General features: G+C 36.2%; 1 pseudogene; it reads right to left on the minus strand.

Annotated features, from left to right (window-relative positions):
- Window positions 1-4505: 4505 nt before the first annotated feature.
- Window positions 4506-21028, minus strand: part of LOC139729792 (receptor-type tyrosine-protein phosphatase T-like) — a 63742-nt pseudogene continuing 47219 nt past the window's right edge.

Here is a 21028-nt window from a genome sequence, read left to right on the forward strand (position 1 = left end):
TCATATTGATTATCACAACCAACACACAATATGATCACTACGCTGTAGGCACATCTCGTAAAATGATGAGGCTTAAAGAGGCACGAAGAGGAAGAGTTAATTGTATATTGGAGGAAGAGGTGAGACATCCCGCTGTCTCGGCAATTGTGGATGATGTTCTTATACATTGCAAAAGCTATACGTTCTTATCTGACGAACCCTTGAACATTTCAGCAAACGAAAAATATGCCATACAACAAGAGTGTGGATGTCGTTGCTGCCTGCTCCTTTTGACGTTTGTAATATAAGAATTTACATGACATAAGTAGCATTTATTAATCATTTGCAGTTATCTGGCATTCATTCATTTCAGAGTGCTGTCAAACTTCATGTTTAAGTTGGTTTGGACAAAAACTAAAGTAAAACGACCGGAATGGTATGGTGTTTGGTCAAAATTGGACTTGAGGAAGAAAATACTTCCTTTAACCTGGAACAAACATAAAAGTTCGTTATTCCGAAACACACAAATTTCATGTTAGGACCTTGAGGTTTGTAAATCCAAAAATGATAAAAATCGTTATTCCGAGGGTTTGTTGATCAGAAAATTATAAAAAGGGGTGCTAAAAGGGATGGTATGGTTTTGGTTGAGATGGGGGAGCACGTTTCCAAAGATTGTGAGATAATACGAAACTACCTAAGAAATATGAAAGAGATACAATTCTAGAGGAATTAAAAGTTTATTTCGTTTTTAAATGACTGAGATACCCGAAAACACAGAGGGTCTTATAATAGGTGTGACCCACCTTTGTTTTTCTTTTACCTTGTTTTTGGATATGTCCCCCATTTCAAAACTGATTTTTATCAAATAAACTCTGAAAAACTCTTCTAATTGAATGCTCCTTGATATTTTATAAGTGCTTAAAACCTGAACTTCGCCCCATCTCAACCAAAACATGAAACGGTCTTTTTTCGCAAAATATTATTTATTCCGAAAATAGATTTAACTTTATTGAGCGACAAAATAGTGTTGCAGTTGATAAATTATGGTAGGCTAAAGGTATATTACGCAATGAAAATTGCTTTAAAAACAGGCACACACACAGACACTATAGACATACTTTTTATTTCGGAATAACAACGTCAGAGTAACAAACCTTATTTCGTTTCCGGATGGACGAGCCTTTGGACTGACGAACCCTTTTCATTTTATTTTTTTTTTTCAGATGAACAAACATCTAGGTATACAAGGGAATCTGTCTATTTCGGAATAACGAACCTCCGCAATAACGAAACTTCCTTAGTTTCAGATGAACGAACACTGCAAAAAGTCCAGTTTTAAATATCAACTCCAAGCTGGTGTTAAATTTCTGTTGCTCATTTGTGGTGGTAGATTAACACTTCCGGGTGTCATTTCACAATATAAAACTGTTTTTTCTTTAAATATTTACTTAGTTACTGTTGTTCACAATGATTTTATTTGAACTTTAACAAAACGATCAAGAACTCTCCAATAAAGTACCATTTGATTATTGAAAAAAAATGTGTCTAAAATCTCCTATTGACACTGGGTGGGTGTTATACCATTGACATTAACACCAGCAATATCAAATCAACACCAGTGTCAAAAATATCACCAGCTGCAGTATCAAATTAACACTACGAAGTGCCAGGTGAACACAAGTCAACATTATCACAATGTATTTTCTACATCTGTCGGTGTGGTCGTCTATCGATACTTGATCGGTGTTACATTTAACACCCATGATGTTACATTCAACACCCATGCTTTTGCAGTGAAGCTTCGGAATAATGAACATCACCCGAAGAATCTAGGCCTACTCTACATACTGCATTATTACCTCAGAAAAAAAAGCAATTTGTATAATCACTACCGCCAATCCATCCTTTACGAGCAGGAATATTGGACATGAATGGATGCTCGAGTTCGAGATAAATGTATATCTTTAAACATATAACAGGGAACTGGAGTGGCAGGTATTATACTGGATTATACTCCATGTGCATGGTTTATCAGTGATCAGATTATGAAAGTCGTTTAGTCATGAAACAGTTATTTAGTGTGTGCTATGTAGTGAGAACCGATCTTAAGCCTCACCTATTACATCATGTTTCTCTGAGAAGCAAAAAAAAAATAATTCTGCAAGAGCCACAGTTAGGCCTTTACCCCAAACGATACAAAAAAATCGTATGAGTTTTGATATTGATGCTTAATTAATAATTAACAGTGAGTGTTAGTGTTATGTGAGCGTCAATATGTGTGTGTGTGTGTATGCGTTTTTAGAGACACTCTCTAACTTTCCTGAGGATCACAATACTTCTTGATAATAAAATTGTTAAGTAGATTCTACATGAATGATGATAATTATGTGATTGGAGCTTGTTGAATAATAACTTTATGCAGTGGTTACTACCACAAATGAGTAAAACAAATGTTTTCATTTATTCAATCTAACTATCTAGCGTAAAGAATGCCCTCTTTTCCTTGACAACGTCAACAAGATGAACAACATTATGAAAAGCTTAGAACCTGCCTATTCCACTCAATGCGAAAATATGAGTAGGGTCTACCAGGCATGTTGATGCATGCCCATGCTGTTGGCTCAATCCTCAACTAGCAGTTTCCTGAAGTAGAGCTGAGCATGTCTACATATAAAAATTACTTAAGCAAGCCTGCTGTTTGAACATAAACGTCAACGCGAGAGACCAACATCAGTGTCAAACAGGGTATTTCAAATACAGACAGACTGTCTACATGCACAGTTCATCACTGGACCATCAGGAATAAAGAAGTCATGATGCGCACATATGACTGGATGCTATTTGTAGTACTTTATATGCCAGTTCGTAAGTAGTAACAGTATGAATCTACAAACATTACACACAAACTGTCTCTGACAGAGTAACCCCGGGGCACTCCGTTGTACACAGTGGGACATGCGGTTGAGCTTAGGCCCTAACATGTTGTGAACAAACACGGGTATATAGTTATGATAAACATTCCAACTGCAGTAGTCTAATTCTGCGGATAGTGTATGTCCTAGCTCTTTTTCCACTTTCAGCCCTTGCAAAGAAATCTGGATACAAAGAAAGAGGTATACCTGGGTATATGCATATTTTTCTATTAGCAATAACCATCATTTCTAAAATCACACAACTATCCACCATTCTCATTCTTAGAACATAGTGTATGTTTGTATCAGCCTCACAGAGGGAAATTGATATATATTATATATTTTTAGTACATTCCGGAATATAGTGCGTATTACTTTTTATATTGAGGGCATATGACAAAGTGAAGAATGTCTATGCACAAACACAAATACAGCTTTACATCTGGACTACATTTGTACATCAAACTATACATCTTAAAATGGTGATTAAGCATTGCTGTATCTGTCCTGTATATGATTTCTTATACATGGTGATCTTTCCAGCAAAAGGTGATCATTCCCCTCGCTTTCTCCCAGAATAGGGTCAACATTTTGGCCCCGAGAATTGTCAGCATTCCATTCTAGTTAGGAATGTATGTTCTTTCCTCTACTATACTTCACTACAAGGCAGTACTACTTGCAACCAAACAACACCCACTGACGGACAATAATTATAATCTTGCTTAGATATCAAGACAATATTTTGACATGACGCGGTCAGTATAGCAGAATCCAGTGACTTTGCATCACAACCCAACAATAAAGTGCACATGTCAATTTCATGGTGAACACAAAATTGAGCATTTCTGTCAATAATTATTAATTCATGGAACCTAAAGGGATTAATATTATTGACACTAGTGCTATGAGTACATAGATTGGTGACTATAGTTGAGAACCAAACAGGTTTCCATGAGTAGAGGATATCAGAGTCATGCAAGTATGGTCTGTTGAGAACACCATGAATGGTTGCTAGCTATGAATTAATGGACATCATTCTACTGAGGCCAAGTACTGGGGTGGAAGGAATGCTTTATGACCAAAGAAAATACTTCCTCTCGATTATCAAAACTATACTAAAGCTAAACGTGATCTCCTCTTGGTTGCTGCTAGGACACTTCATGTTCAACGCTGGCTAAATAACACTTACCAACCCATGTCTAATAATACAAACACACTTTTATGTTAATTGTGATAAATGTATGCTATTAGCACCTCTCCATACAGTACATGAAAAGTTGCAGTCTATTCATAGAGAAATAAATGTTCTTTGCTTAAAGCTACACACACATACATACAATATACACACATGACACGTAAACACATATATTGAGTAAAATCACTAAGTACTGATTCCTCTGTACATGTCGAAAATTACTACTTGATCATTCCTGCATATCATTCTTTATAATTTCATTTTTTTAAAATGTTAATTCTACACCATCAATTCATCCCTGGAACAATATTTCTGCATAGCAAGAGACACAATGTCAAGTATATCATAAAGAATGCATTCATACATGATTTATAGTATTATGACTTGTCATGTTTGACTGGATTTCCTCACTCCCCTTTTCAAGAAGTACCCACGTTCATGTACACCAGGTATGCCTTCTCCTGCTGTAGATATCTGCTCATGGCATCATAGCACAATTTGTACTGATCCTGCAGATTATATGATATTGAAAGAAACATGTACATAAGACTAAATACTTTCACACAATGGCAAGCATGAAATTGCTGTACCTAGGCAACATGGAAGTTCTTTGTGTACGAGGGATAAAGGAGATTCTTGAGAGCAATTGAAATGCTTGGACTATTTCAGAGCTGAAAAGCATATTATTTTGGCTTTACAACTCCTGCAATCTCTTCAATTATTTCTTGACTGCCACGTTCTCGTGCTCTAAGACAGAAATAATTGGATTGGCAATGTCATGTTCAAGCACATGAACTATATCATTTCAGTTCATAATAATAAAAAAAAGACAAAACACACATAAAATCCCCCATAAAAACACAATGGAATAAACTCACATGCTTAACCATATTTCAAGGAAAGAGATATGTTACGCGAAAATGAAATAGGCGCCATTGATATGGTGAATGAAAAGAAGGTTAACATTTTCATACCACTAAATCTACAGCTTCTTTTCTATATAGTTTTCATTTGCTCATGTTTTGCATTTCTTTAAGCCAGTAAATGGTGATTAAAATGGCAGATTGGATCTCATAAGTTTTATATATAATTATCATCACAGTTTCGTAGTATGCTAAATATCACTTTCACACACTAATGGCCTGTGTGAATTACCCTCAGTCTGTGCTTGGCATGCTATACCCTGCCAGAATAAAAACAAAATTGCAAATATTATTCGAAAAGAAGTCAGTGCATGTACTTGAATTGCTAGAATACATTTATGCTGAAGGGAGACCTTCCAAACCACCACAGTTCTACAAGCGCAAGAATATTACTTGCCATACGACACATGTGACACCTATAATGGAGAATGTCATAATTATTCACCTGTTCACAGTATAAACAGTATTATGTACACGCATCTCTTAAAAGACACTTACGAGTGATTCCACCATGTTTGGTCTGTTGGTACGCAGTACCTGCACTGCATGGAAGATGTCTACTGCACTATCTCTCTGGCATTTGTCAATCACAGACCACAAAGCACAGAACACTCCACTTCGACCGATCCCATTTCTGTCAAGGATGAAAGGTCAAAACCTCGCAAAACCATTACCATGTTTGCAGTTCATGTAAAATACGAGCAGTTGATAAATGTGGGCCTATGTATTTTTGTTTTTACCCAATAAGATTAGAGTGATGGACATTCTCTTTTATTAGTTATGTTTGCTCATATCAGAGAGGCAGACAAAGTTACGTGAATTTCATAAATTGAATCCAAAGGAATACATGTGGATACGGGAAGTGGCTGCTTGAACTCTTCCCATCTGATTGTGAAGTCAGCAGAATGAGCCACACGACTTAAATCCATACAATCTCATTAGAAATCAACTACATTGCTCAAAATACCTGTGTATAGCCTACAGTAAGGGGAGGGGGGGGGGAGCAGGAAAGTTGTGTTATCCTTCTTATTTTAATAAATATTAAAAAGTTCTTATCCCCCGTGCTGAATCTTTCTAGCATAGGTTCTTAATTAAATGAATGGATACCGGTGTGCTGTATTCTCTGCACCCTGAATAACATTTCAAATTTGGCTTCAACTACATCTTTGTATGACAGAGGGTCATTTCAAATATCCTACCTATGCAGGGTACTTTAAACCAGAAACAACTGTTTCATGAAACAATCGTGAATTGGAGTTGATGGCCTTCTTGCGGAACGAAACTTTTGTGAATGGCCGACCATAAAAATAATTATGAATTTATGACTATAGGGCATACATTACACATGTTAATGTTATGCCTTACAGCATATAGGCCCTACAGTAGTTTTTTTTTTCCAGATATTCTATAGCTAGTTGCTTACTAAAAACACACACATCCAAACCAATGTTTCGTGGCTGGTCAAACATGGGGGCCATCCCATTACGACTAAGAGGCAACCATTGGGCATAATATGGGAGCTGTCAAAAGTTTAACCCGCCCCAGGTACTGAATTCTGAAATCCACATAGACTTAGTACACAAGCCACCAGGTTCTCTTATGGAACGGGTTAATAGACTAAAGATAAAACTCACATGCAGTGGACGATAACTGGACCCGAGGTGTGGGCAGTCTTGACCGCCTTCTGTACTGCCTTCACAAGGTGGATGAGTGACACTGGAGATCGTAGCTTGTTGCTTGCAGCACTCCATCCAAACAGTCTGAATTGGGTCACAGTCACACTCTGGTTGTGACAATCAAAGGATGGCAATACTACTTTAGAGAAATCCTTACTATTAGCTTAGGGTTAAACTTTAACATACTACCCCCATCTTAACAATCTAAACTGACATTGCTGTAAATGATTTTTTTTAAAAATCATATTGATCAACACTATTAACTTTCCTTTTATTGTGTATTATAGTAGTCTTAGAAGATAATAAGATGCTAGCCTTGCCAATTACTTTATAAAATCACTTTATTCCCCTTGTAGACAGTGAGTAGTTTTGACTTCGTGTGCTGGTATGAGGGCTGGATAATTCACGTCTGTCATTAAACCTCTTCATACTTTCATGCAAAGTGCAACAACAGACTGTCATCTTCCATGTTATTAGATTATCAAGGGACATGTATTTTTTAAATCCAATCTCTCGATTCATCAGTATAATTATGTCTTAATTCACTTACACACTCACACACTAAGCTCGTGCATCAGTGACTTCATAGCTTCATCTGTTTATGACACTGACAAATTTCTAATGATATATAGAATATCAAACACACACACACACACACACACACACACACACACACACACACACACACACACACATGCACACACATTTTGTTTTCCCCACAGTTTAGAATTGCATTACACGGCTCATCACATTAGAAAAGAGAAAGTAACAGTGAACTCTGGTGTGTATGCTGACCAATTTTACACAAACCTCTCCCTTGCTTGAGACAGTAAAGGTATCAGAGTCAAAGAAAGGTGCACTTGAAGATCCCACTCGTTCAACATTCAGAGACCCCAACTGAAGAGTGCCCTCATTAGGCCAGTACTGAGCACACGTCTGGGGGAGAAAAGAGAGTTACAGACAGGTGGGTTATTTTAACCCATTTCCCAAGGAAATCAAGTCTGTATAAGAGAATTTCATTCATTTCACACATGCATGTTCACATGCATGTTTTTTTTTAATTTTCATTTCCAATCAAACACAGGTAATACACTTTGACATGATTACATATATTGGAACATAATAATACATATTGGTTCTTAAAAGAACTTCATGGAAATGGAAATTGAGGGGCTGCTAAAAAGCGAACTTGTAGATTGCAGTCCCCTCACTTACGTTACATTACTACAATACATTAATTATATATGACTTTATAACACAATACGACGATACATGTACCGTACAAGCTAATCATTAAAAGTATACAGTTTTCATTCAATCAAATCGGATGGTTACATGAAGTACAGTGTATACGCTTTCACATGTATACACATACACATAGACATAGACATAGACATACACATACACATACACACACACATACACACACACATACACACAAGCGCACACACGTACCCACATACACATACGCACACACACGCACGTACACACACATGTATGCATCCACATACATTGTACACACACAGAAGAGAGTAGGGAAAGAGAGGGCGGGAGGGGGAGAGGGGGAGTAGAGAGAGCGAAGGGCAGGTCAACATTCTCGATACAGGGTGAAGAAAAAAGAACAACAATTCCAAACAGTCAAACTAATCATGGGGTACATATGAGCTAATCAAATATTTCTTTAAATTACTAGAGAATGATTTCAAACTAATGGAATCTTTTATATTTTTCTCAAGGGAATTCCAAAATTTTGGGCCACTGTAGATAAACGTGGATTTTGTAAATAGAGTTCGGGTAAGGGGCAAATGATATTCATCTGTTTGACGAGTGGGTATTTATGAATATTTTTATTCTTATTAAACATATTTTCAAAAACTGAAGGAAGTGACTTATTATACAAACTGTACATAAATTGACCAAGGTATAATGATAATACAAATCCCTTACTTTTAAAACCTTATTCTCCACAAATAATCCGTCAGTATGGGAATATTTGGAGGTATTACATATTACTCGAAGTGCTTTTTTTTGTAACAAAAATAATCTATCTAAATAAGTTGAATGTGTATTTCCCCATACTATAATTCCATACATTAAATAAGGTAAAATTAACGTTGAATATAACATTAGCAACTTTTTAACAGAAAAACAAAACTTTACTTTATTAATTACACCTATATGTTACTGGAAATAGTGCGGCATATACAATCTATATGCTGTTTCCAAGAAAGCTTACTGTCTACAGTTACACCAAGAAATCTAACAGAATAAACCTGTTTTATCACTTCATTTTCAAAAATTATATCATGTGGCAATTTATCAAGGGTATTGCTAAACAACATCACATTTGTTTTCTGCAAATTAAGCGATAATCTATTTGCTCTTAGCCATTGCATTATCTTGTTCAATTCTATATTCATGACATCAACTAATGTATGAGGATTTGAATGAGAAAAGAAAAGATTAGAATCATCTGCAAATAATATAAAAGAAAGAACATTTGAAGATTTTGGAAAATCATTGATGTAGATAATAAAAAGTAACGGCCCTAGTATACTTCCTTGTGGAACTCCACAATCAACTGAGCGCAAAGAAGATTTTTCATTGTTTATACAAACAAATTGTTTTCTGTCTTTCAAATAGCTTCTGAACCACTCCAAGGCCTTCCCACGTATACCATAATGATTAAGTTTATAAAGAAGAATGTCGTGGTTAATCGTTAATCTTCTTCTTCTGCTGTATGTTTGATGCAGCAGCACGAGGTGGTGGTTATAGCTTTATAGGTTGATATCCAGATAATTGCATCATTGGATAATAATAATAATAATAATAATAATTAGCATTTTTACCGCGCTTAATACATGGTTTCTAAGCGCCTTACACATATGATAATCATATCGAAACATAATCTTGCATATCATTCAACATAACTACAAACTCTACAATAATTTACATTACTTAATATAATACACACAAAAATAGAAAAAAAAAGGTAACATAGAGAAACACGAGATCATTGGAAATTCAAATTATATTGTCTTCATTAAATGTGTCTTCAGGAGGGTCTTAAACGTTGGATGAGGTCTAACTCGTTGCTTCTTAACCATAGCAAGTGTAAATTTATTCTTTTTTGATCGATTCTATTTCCATCGTAGGTGACAATATTCCTCTGTCAATATCATGTCGCAATCTGGGTGTTATGTTTGACTCCGACACGGTTACGTGTTGTATAGGTTTTCAATTTCATAATTTTGTTATTCAAGTTGTCATTCAAATTCGTAAAAATCAACCATGTTCCAAAAAAAGTGCACTCAATTTAAAATGTCTTGCATTTAGTTAGCATGGGGGGGGGGGGTGTATGCTTGTCTTTTTCACATAGCTTTGAATTGATTGGGGTTCATGATGAGGACAATTTTATGTTGCCGTATAGGCCCTCCTGTTCATTCTATAAATTTGAACTTAACGGGCATGACGAGGGTAAAATGGCAGCCATATACAAGCACGGCAGGCACTGTATGCAAGCGAGAATATAGGGGAAGTTGATTGACACCTTCTAAAAAAACAATTTCCACTACATGGAAACAGAAACCACGAACATCGTAGGCCTTTATGTCTTGTTTGTTGTTTATTCATATCTTATTTGTTAACTATTACTTTTGCGGGACTTTGTGAGATCATTGTGTGTCAGCTTGCCTTTAAATTGACGCATTGTTTAGTTCCTGTTGGAGCGTTGTCCTCTTTTAGTGTGTATTCGTGCACTACTATTTGGACCTTATGATTGAAAATGTCTTGAAATAAAAAAAACCGGGAAAATATGAACAGAAAACAATTCAAAAACATGAAACATAATTGAATGCATAGGCCTATCAGCCTGGGTTGTGTACATCTCTTTGCGTGTTTTATAAGAAACTTTCGCCCATTTCTGTGGCATCTTTACCCCATTATAACCCCATTTTTCAAAATATGTTTTAATAAACAATACATTACCTTTAAACATATACACTGCAAAAATATTGGTGTTACATTTAATACCATGGGTGTTACGTCTAACACTGATCAGGTGTCGATAGAGGACACCGACAAGTGTAGAAATTATGTTGCGATTGTGTTGAAAAGTGTTCGTCTGTAACTTCGTGGTGTTGATTTGACACTGTAGCTGGTAATATTTTTGACACTGCGCTGGTGTTCATTTAACAATGACACTACATGGTGTTGATTTGATATTGCTTGTGTTAATGTCAATGGTATAACATCTGCCCAGTGTCAACAGGAGACCACACCAACTGGTGTTACTGTGGTGGTAAAGGGTTTACATTTTTTTTTTTTTAAATCAAGTACTTTATCGGAAAGTTCTTGTTCATCTTTGTGAAATTCAAAATCAACAAGAAGAACATCTAATTACCTGTCTAAAAAAAGAAAGTTTTATATTTTGAAGTGACACCCGGAGGTGGTAATTTAACACCAAAAAAGCTCGGTGTTTCACAATGAACACCCAACTTTTTGCAGTGTATTTATAAGAATAATAAGCCTTTGGGAGTGATGTATACCAGTGTGCTGATATAAGTTACTTTCGCCCCTTTCTCCCCATCCTCACACTCATTAACCCTTCTTCAAAGGTCTATTCCATTTCCTTCATGAAATTGATTGCACGAAGTAAGAAATTGATCATCTTAAAATGAAACTGAACGCCCAAAACAAGATCATCGGGACTATCGCGTGAATTGAATGCACGAGTAGGAATTGCAGTGCTCGCATTTGGAAATTGAATGCCGTATGTGAATTTGATTTGACGGAAACGAAAAAAGAGTTCCTATAAATGAAATTGACCGCTTGCATTCTGAATTTGAATGCCCGAATATTTTCGCGTGCGTGCGCTGTGTGAATTTGAATGCACATTCATGACTTGGAATGACAAAAGTATTTATTTATTTATTTATTTCTAATCTTTTGTCAGGGTAGTCCATTCACCAATAAATAGTGGTCTTCCATGGAGCCCTGAATAATATTGATGAACATAATCTATTATGTACATTAAATAGCAAAACGTAGGCCTATATACAGAAGATGACATAATGCAGTGTAGATACATACCAGCATACTGTACATTGCAAACATAAAAAAAGTTCATGCCACAGCAAGAGTTCACCAGAATGCCGAAATAATTAAAACGCTATTATACAGGAATGATAAAGCCCAGAATGAATTTCGTGTGTTACTTACAAATAGCAACTTTGCTTAAACAATCTCTTAAATGAATATATGGAAGAAGCTAATCTAATTGAATGATCTAGCCTGTTCCATTCAAGTACAGAGGATACGATTGGGCTGCACTTGTGACAATCAGAGCGAAATCTTGGCACACGTAGATTTCCACTGTCTATTAGCCTTGTATGATGTTCATGTACATTAATAGGCTTAACTAAGTGCACCTGGAGGTACGATGGTGCTAAGTTATGGATGCATTTATATATCATCATAACGCGGCTAAAATCAAAACGTTTGTCTAGTGTCATCCATTTAAGACTTTTGAATGTTTTGATATGTTTTGTCCAAAATTATTCTTGCTGCCCTCTTTTGAAATTTTTCTAGCTTAGTTGTATGGGATTGAAATCTGTTTGACCAAACAACAGAACAGTAATCAAATTGTGGCAACACTAGACTATTATGAAGTAATTTTAGGGATTGTTGGGGCAAAAAGGCCTTCGCTCTCTTTATTATGCAGACACTTTTTTTGGGTACGTTTGTTTGAACCATTTCAGTTCTTCATCTATTAAAACACCTAAACATTTCGTGAACTGAACTCTTTTAATCCGACTACCATTTAATGAAATACTGAAATTTTCAATTTTCCCGAGATTAGCACGGGAGCCGATAATCATGACAGAAGTTTTGTCAGTGTTAAGGACGAGCCGATTGTTCTTAATCCACCCCTTTACTTTATCTAGTGCAACAGTTATCTTTTCTTCTAAAACTGTTGCGTCATTAGCACTGACAGTGAGGGTCGTATCGTCAGCGTACATATCTATAACACCTTCTGAAGTACACTCGGGTAGACTGTTGACATAAATTGAAAATAAAAGGGGACCAAGAATTGACCCTTGAGGTACACCCAATTAATAGTTGAAACTGTATGAAAGTATGAAACTGACCGGGAAAACCTATATTATCTCAGTTGCGGATCCAGTTCAGGGCAGCCTCACTTGCTTTAGCAAGTTGCAATATAACTATGTAAGAGAATATCAAATTGTCATAGACATTATCAAGGACTCACCAGATTCGGTTATGAGCCTGGAAGTGATACTGGGAGATTTTTCTGTCTTTACCTGTTTACATTCGTGTTAGTATTCAAAATTGTTTGTTTCCTCCATGGACATGATGGAATTGTATTTGTCAAATTATGAGCAATGTTTGTTTGTAGTGACAAAATTACCATGCTCCCTTTTAATATAACAACAATTGTACAGATACTGAAGACTATTGTGCAACATCATTAATGGTTTAGTGTCCTTTTCGTTTACGTCTTATGGCATATGCAGTGAAAAGCTTGACTAAAAAACCCTAAGCTTTCTCACGCCTTGAAGCAAACACAAAGATAACTGCAGGGTAGAAACTTGCTAGTTTTATCCTCCTTTCTGTACAACTTGCCTTTATGTTGCTGGGAAGACACTAACTTTGATGGCTCCCCCAAAAAAAAATAAATAAATGAATAGATAAATAAATAGAAGAAAAAATACCACCATCACAAAACAAAAAATCATATGCAATTATGACTGCTCAATCAAATCTAAAACAGAACTGAAACAAACATTTTTTTATTGAGAAATTGCGGTTGAAAGTTTATAAGAAAGGATATGTAGGTCCCTGTTTGTCACTAAGTGTTTGCAATAATCAAGATGTACCATGTGGTATGCTCTTTGATGCCATTGTAACCACTTACCTCATCGGTTGGGTCAAGCTCATTGAGCATGACAATGACAGGACACTTCAGGTCAAAGACAAGTCGCCACATGTCCACTACTGTATTGGGCAAGGGAGCCTGGGTAGCTACAAAGACATCTTTGTGTGTGAAAGTCTAAAAAAAAAAAAAAAGCCGCAAGCAGACTTGTTATAGAGGAAGCAATGTAGTAGTTACAATGATAAAAGGTAAACTTGTATTGTGAAGGTACTGCCAACAGAACTCGAAGTAGCAGATGTGACAGCAGTAATACTAGAAGCATTATGATTGAGGGTAGGAATGACATTTCAGTGCTAGGAGGAGAAGTTTGCTTTTAATCTCTGCCTGCTTTTTTGAAGCATTCCAGAAATCCCAATTGACACACACTGAATGTAAAATACATGTAACTTTAATAAGTTTTATTGCCATATCCACATCTGCAATGGATGAATGCGCAGAAGACACCCGGACATGATTTTATCCAACTGGATTCATGAAGACGCCTGCTCAACATCAAGGGAAGAGAATAAAGCGAAGTACCACAGTGGGAATTTAAACTGAAAAAAGTAACAGATGTACTGGTAGAGGCAGTATAGTCAAGCTGTATTTGTATAACAAATTACCATGACGGTACAAGCAAAACCACTGATGGTAGAAATACTTTTGTGTTGCATGAGAGATTCTGCCGGGAGCTGGTCTTAGAATAAGTTTCATACAAACCTATTTCAGAAGATTCCTATTAGTTTGGTGTTGTGTGTGTTACACTTATGTCTTTTGTATTAACCCTAACTAGGCCGGGGGGGGGGGGGGGGGGGCTCGGCGTTCCCCGCGATGTATCGCTATCGCGAAAATCTATCGCCGCGACGTTTCATGACTTTTTTCTGCGCGGTTCCGAAGTTGCGCATTAAAATGTACGTTCATGTCAGACCAAAATTTGCTCAAAAACGTAAATTCGTGTACAATTTCAATGCAAACTGTGCTTACAGGCAAATTTCATAAAATCAATTAATAACATATTTTCTTGTTCGGAACAATGTCACGGACAAATTTCATCGAAAAACAATGGAAAACATAAAGTCGAAAAACAAAGAAATACATAAGAATTTTAAAAAACAATGAAATATAATTTTTTCACTTACATTTGCTAAGGACACTAAAAAGAATATTTACGCAAAAAAAAAAAAAAACGTTTTGACTTTTATTTAGTGATTTATTCCAAATTGTCTGATTTCCTGCATGGTTACGCATAAACTAGCATAATTTAGCATAAAGACAATTTTTTTTAAAAACTTTATGGTACTTTAGATTACGTCATAGGCAATGTGTGCGCCGATTTTCGTCGCGATCGCGCGGTCGACGACCGAGATCTGACCGACTCTATCATCTACCTCAAAATCAGCCCGGCTAGTTAGGGTTAAGAAAAGAAGGGCACTATCATATCATATTCTCTGTATAACTGTGCCCATGCATCACAAAATCTTCAAAAGAGTCATACAGGTTGCTTTTGCAGTATCAATCACAAGGGCGCCGGAAGCGGGGGGGGGGGGGGGGGGGGGGGCAGGATGGGCACTTGCCCCCCCCCCCCCCCAATATGTAACAAATAATTAATCAATTATTTCAGACCAAAATTAACAATATAGGCACTTTTCTTGTCTAAAAGTTGTCAATTTCAGAACAGAAAATGCGAAATTGTCGCCCCTATCGGGGCAAAAACGATAATACATTATTGATATACATTATAATATCTATACACTAATATTTACTTAAGTAACTTTAGTGTATAGATGGTAGCCTCGCGTCCTAGAGTGTGCCCCCTGAAACATACCTTTAGTAAACCTTACATTTTCCCTTTCTTCTATGCTTTTTAGCAATATAAGAATAATTTTTAACTCTTGAACAATGCGATCACGTTTAAGCTTTTAATGAATACATTTCAGATGAGTGGCAAGGTGAAAGTGGTTCGGTCGCTCTGCCCGTACATATAGTAAAATGAACAGTTTTCATAAGTTTATGATCATAATCATTGTCCTTCGCACTAATTTTTCACTATGTTTAATTTCCAAGAAATTTGTTTTAAATGCTCTATAAACGCGACTTTTGTACTCTGTTTTACAAAAAGTCCCTACCGTGGGAGGGGGGTATCTCCCATCCCACACCCTCCCCCCCCCCCGTCTGTCGCTTCGCTTTCTCGCCGAGGATCTCACACCGTCAAATTCAAATTCAAATTCAAATTCAAACTTTATTTTCACTCTTTTTCCAACAGAATGTACAAAAAACAATATGATACATTTGGCATGCGAGTCTTTGATAATATACATAATCAGACAGGGATAACAACATGTTCATGTCTTTATGTTTAGTACAAAAAGAAACATTTATACACTCTGTGAAAAAAAGTGGAGGTACCCACTCAAAAGACTATGCTTGTAACATGTGGGTACCTCTGAGGGAAAAGGGGGAAAGAGGGGAAGTAAAGGGGGTGAAAAACTTACAACTACAAAGTCACATAATGTACCCCAGTATGTTATAATCATAGTCCTTCACACTAATTATTCACTATGATAATTTCCTAGAAATTTGTTTTAGATGTTCTATAAACGCGACATTTGTACTCTGATCTTACAAAAAGTCCCTACCCTGGGAGGGGGGTACCCCCCCCCCCCCCCCCCACCTTCACCCGCTCAGTCGCTTCGCTCCCTCGCCGAGGATTTCACACCGTCACATAATGTGCCCCCGTCGAGATTTTGCCCCCCAAACCCAAAGTGTTCCGGCGCGCTTGATTCAATCACCTTGATTAATCATACACATATCAACTCCAGTGATTGATAGATTCTTGTGATTTAGATAAGGTCACCTTTTTGATCGAAATTGCTATTTTGAAGCATCAAATTAAGCATATAAAGTTGTGTGTTAATTGACAGATTTGTGAAACTTTTCTGTCATGAATTGGTTTTCTTTATTTTCAACACATGATGTAGGGCCTACACTGTATGTGAAATTAGCATTAAACTAATCCAGAACATTTCAGAGTAATCAGCATTTAACTTTGACAGTCTGACACAATCATAAATGGATTGTTGATGAGTGTATCAATGTAGGCTGATCTGGCAATCTTATCACAGTACTTGTCATGGACTTTTAAAACCCCAAATTTAGCTTTGGAAAAAAATACGGATGGCTTCACCACTGGGCAATGAAAATCATTGAATAAACCACCTTTTTAGCTGACAAAACATATTTTCTTACATGCAAACAAGGGCAGACAGGTAAACAAGTCTTGAAATACACATTCCTCTATAACATCCATCTTGTTTCCTAGTTCTGTGATGGGAACCTATAATCCTTGAATAAACTCATTGGCCAGATGATTTACTTGATACTCACATTCATAAATGATGCATTGATGTAATCAGTGGAATCTGTGAGTCCTTTTGAGACAAGGCAGGGTCTCTTTGTCTCCACTTAATGGGCAAAAAAGGCAGATAACAATCAGAAATCAGCAATCATAATTACACATAATTTGAACAAAGAAAGGATGTCATATCTTCTTTACTACACGAAGCAGAATTTACCCTGATAAGTGCCGTATAACGTTTCAAATTTGTGCATGATCAAACGAGAACAGTTAAATTGTAAGGTTACAAGAAAACAAGGATGAGACAGTGCTGAAAAAAGGAAAGATAAACACTTTTTATTTGATTTGCTAATGCGAATTATGCATTCATAGGTTTCTTGTTGACATTATCTCTTCAGAGGGATTTCTCTTTCGTTTCCAGCAAGACAGAAATGTAAGTGCAGATTTGTTTTCAAGTATTTTCCTTAGAACTTTAAAAGGCAAGTTCCTTCATTCGAGTTGCCTTGACTCACATGGCAAGATGTCATGGAATCTGTTCTTGTTCTTGTTTTGAGGCATCTTTCCTCCCTTGAAAGCGCTGCTAGAAGGAACCGGTGCTAGTATGTCAAGCAACTGAAAGGATAAAACACTCTGTCAGATTCAAAGGGCTTTTTCGACATTGTACTTTGTAGAAAGGTAATGCATTATTTCAACATGGCATCACTTGGACAAAACATGGCTTTCACAAGTCAGCTAAGCTTCGTACATGAAGTTCATGCAACATGCCACCACAATAATTTGCTTTAAAGAAGATCTCGCAGGAATACTTTTCTCTGCTTTTTTATTTGTTTTCGTTATTCCCCCAAAACAAAACAGAACTTTTTCCTCTTATTCTTAAAGTCATTAACACAAGTCTTACCTTGGCATTGGTGTTTAACTTTTCTCACCTCGTATTCTAACTGAATATTAGTTTTCTTTGTCTTTGGGTCCATCCTGTGGAGAGTTTCTAGCTTCTTCTTGAACTGTGACACAGGAATATTGTTGGTCTGGCCCGACGAGTAGATCTCAAGAAGAGAATTGTAGATGAAGACATACTGTTCCTGTACAGTGAGGACATCAAATGTAGTGGGCTAGTAATAGTAAGAGATTTTTCTTTTCATTTGAGTTTAAATTCAGATTTAAATCAGAGTTTTCTATAAATAAACTATAATTTTCACATTTCCTTTTATTTTTCAAGAACAGTAAGACATACAATGAGTATATTCAAACAAAAATAATATTACACAATAATCAGATAATGAAATGGAAAGAAATGTTGATTTGATGCTTTTAAAATCAAAGGAATAAACAGTGATCTGACTGAGTTATATAGTAGAATGTGTTGGTGGAATCATAAAGAATAAACCTACCTTCCTGATAGATTATAAAAAGAACGCAAATAACAGAAGTTTTGAATTTTGAATCTTAAAATATCACTTTGATGACATGAAAACGATGAATAAAGACAACATGGCGAAGGAAACCTGTCTTAGCGTCAACATATTGATTTTTTAATACCACAAAAAGTTTATATCAGGAATCAAAATCAAGCATAAAACAGTTTCACTTTGCCTTCACACTCCGTACAGAAGATCGCACAAAAATTTTTGAAATGCATAGAATTATATGAAATGTACCCATAATTAATCAAAAAGTCATTTTGAGCATTTGAACTTTTGACAGTGCAGCACATGAGTGCATGCATCGCGGAGCACACGCAGACAACGATTGGACAGCATTTTGATGAATGGCTTACAGTTAATGTACAGTTAATCAACAAAATTCATGTCGTATGGTTATGAAGATTACGATTGACAAATGTGATTTCAAAAATGGCATCCAGCAGATGATATAGTTCAATGACCATTCTGACAAGGGAATGCTTTCTACCAGTATTCCTGAGCAAGACCAAGCAAAGTTGAAAATATGATGTTGATGACATATTATCATAGATGATAAGATCACGAAATTCATACAGAAATTGTTAACCAAACAAATGAATAAATACAACTGTGATGAAAAAAAATGGAGATTTTCGGGTGTGCTGCAGATCACCTCATATAGGTATTCCCGCCCAATATAGGTATTCCCGCCCAATTTCATCAGATTTGCATTCGATTAACAATGCAATCATTCAAGTTCGCATGAATTTGAATGATCACCGAGATCAATATTCAAAAAGGCCACTAGCTCATTCAATTTAATTTCATCAGCATGTGATTTCATGAGTTTTTCAAATAAACGTGCGAAAAGAGCGTTAAAATTGAATATGCACATGCAACGCATTCAAATTTACATCAGCTCAGCCGTGAAGAACGTTACGGAATTCAAATGCACGATAAGGCGAACAGTTATAACAAATGGGCAGTGTTTGTCCTTGTTGCCTTTATTCTTTGAAGTTACTCATCTGTTTGAATATACAAACTCAATGTGCCTCGAAATGGGATTTTTGCCTGATAATAGCTAAAAGCTTGCATTAGTACATTTTCAAACACATACATTTTATTCACGCAGGACTTACGCGGCTGTTGGAGCAGAGTATACATGAATATCTCGAATATGGACAGATCTATAGTGAGCGAAGCATTTGACAACCAGCAAGACTATATCACTGGCGAAACCCTTGGATGAAACAGGTTCTTAAGCTTATTGTGACATCTTGTCATACAGACACAGGGAATGTAGGAATGGAATCCAAAATTTAAATATAAAGAATGGACGTGGACATACAAGAAATTCCCTGCAAAATTAATGTTACATCCCTTTATCCCCTAATTGAAAGTGGAATAAAGGTTGACAGGAAAGAAAACGGTAGAGCCTACATAAAGTACAATTAAGATTAAAGTGTGAAGGGCCCCAATTTTTCTCTCTTTCTATTCTTTCTTTAGAACAACAACAATTAAGATTAACAGATTAAATGAAACTTTAAAAGGAAAATGAATTCATAACCAAAAATAAAAATTGAAATGAACCGTGGTAGTAGATCAATGACGAAAATTACTTTAATTTGAACGCCTTTTCCTTTAATCAAATACAAATCTGATGAAATTGGGCAGGAAATCCTGTACTATTAATTGGAAACTACACTATATGCCATGTGGCACATACAGACCAAATTTTAAGCAATCTGCTGTAACAATTATAATCTAGGCACCCTCTAGCCTGTGACAAGAACTTCACACACCTAAAGAACAAGAAAATAATGTAAGGGAACTTTAAAAGAATCAGTTGCTTGGAAAGGCAAGATAGTAAAAACTGACAAGAATGTGAGCAATTCCATTATCATACTAATCCCTCTGGAATGGAGTGTCTCAGTTAATTCTTCATCAAACAAACTATTAGGCAATTAGGCCATCTTAGTGTACTTTGTAAAAAAGAAAAGAAGAAAAAGTGAATGTCTGGTATAGCGAGCTGTTAAAATACACAGTATAAAAGAGGACGCACATACGTTTTTCTTGTTCCATTTCAATAGACTATATCAAAATCCTCTATTCTAGGACAACTATTCAGCCTGAATAGAATATCAAGGAAGGCTTGAAAGCTTGTCCACTAAATTATCTTTCCGTGACACAATCTCTTGCCTGTGTTTGTATCATTTCGATACGGTTTTCTCTCATCTGGTTGACGAATCCAAATATGTCTGCCTCTCCAGTCTCTTGCATCATACACAGCATGTTATAGAGGGTGAGGAAGGTGCCTGTTCTTCCTGCTCCAGCACTGCGGGGAAGAGAAACCAAAAGCAAAGAAAGTCTTATTCAGCCATTAGCATACGCAGCAAATGACAATTCTGTGGTCCAGCAACAGCAAACTCAGCTTGTTGAACCAGACATAGGAAAACAGTCAGAATTTGTGAAGAATTTCGAATGACAATATACAAGTATAACCTGAAGAGTTATGCTAGTATATTTATAGGACATGAGATATCTGTGAATCATACGGCAAATGCCAGATTTCTGAAATAATGTCTGAAATACAGTGTAAATCTGTCTACACCAGTAATACATCATGAAAAATAAGAAAACACAATTCTCAGATG

The sequence above is a fragment of the Diadema antillarum genome, unplaced genomic scaffold (genome assembly GCF_040938485.1).
Source record: "Diadema antillarum isolate AM-2024a unplaced genomic scaffold, OU_Dant_1.0 seq00000264_RagTag, whole genome shotgun sequence".
Lineage (NCBI taxonomy): Eukaryota > Metazoa > Echinodermata > Echinoidea > Diadematoida > Diadematidae > Diadema > Diadema antillarum.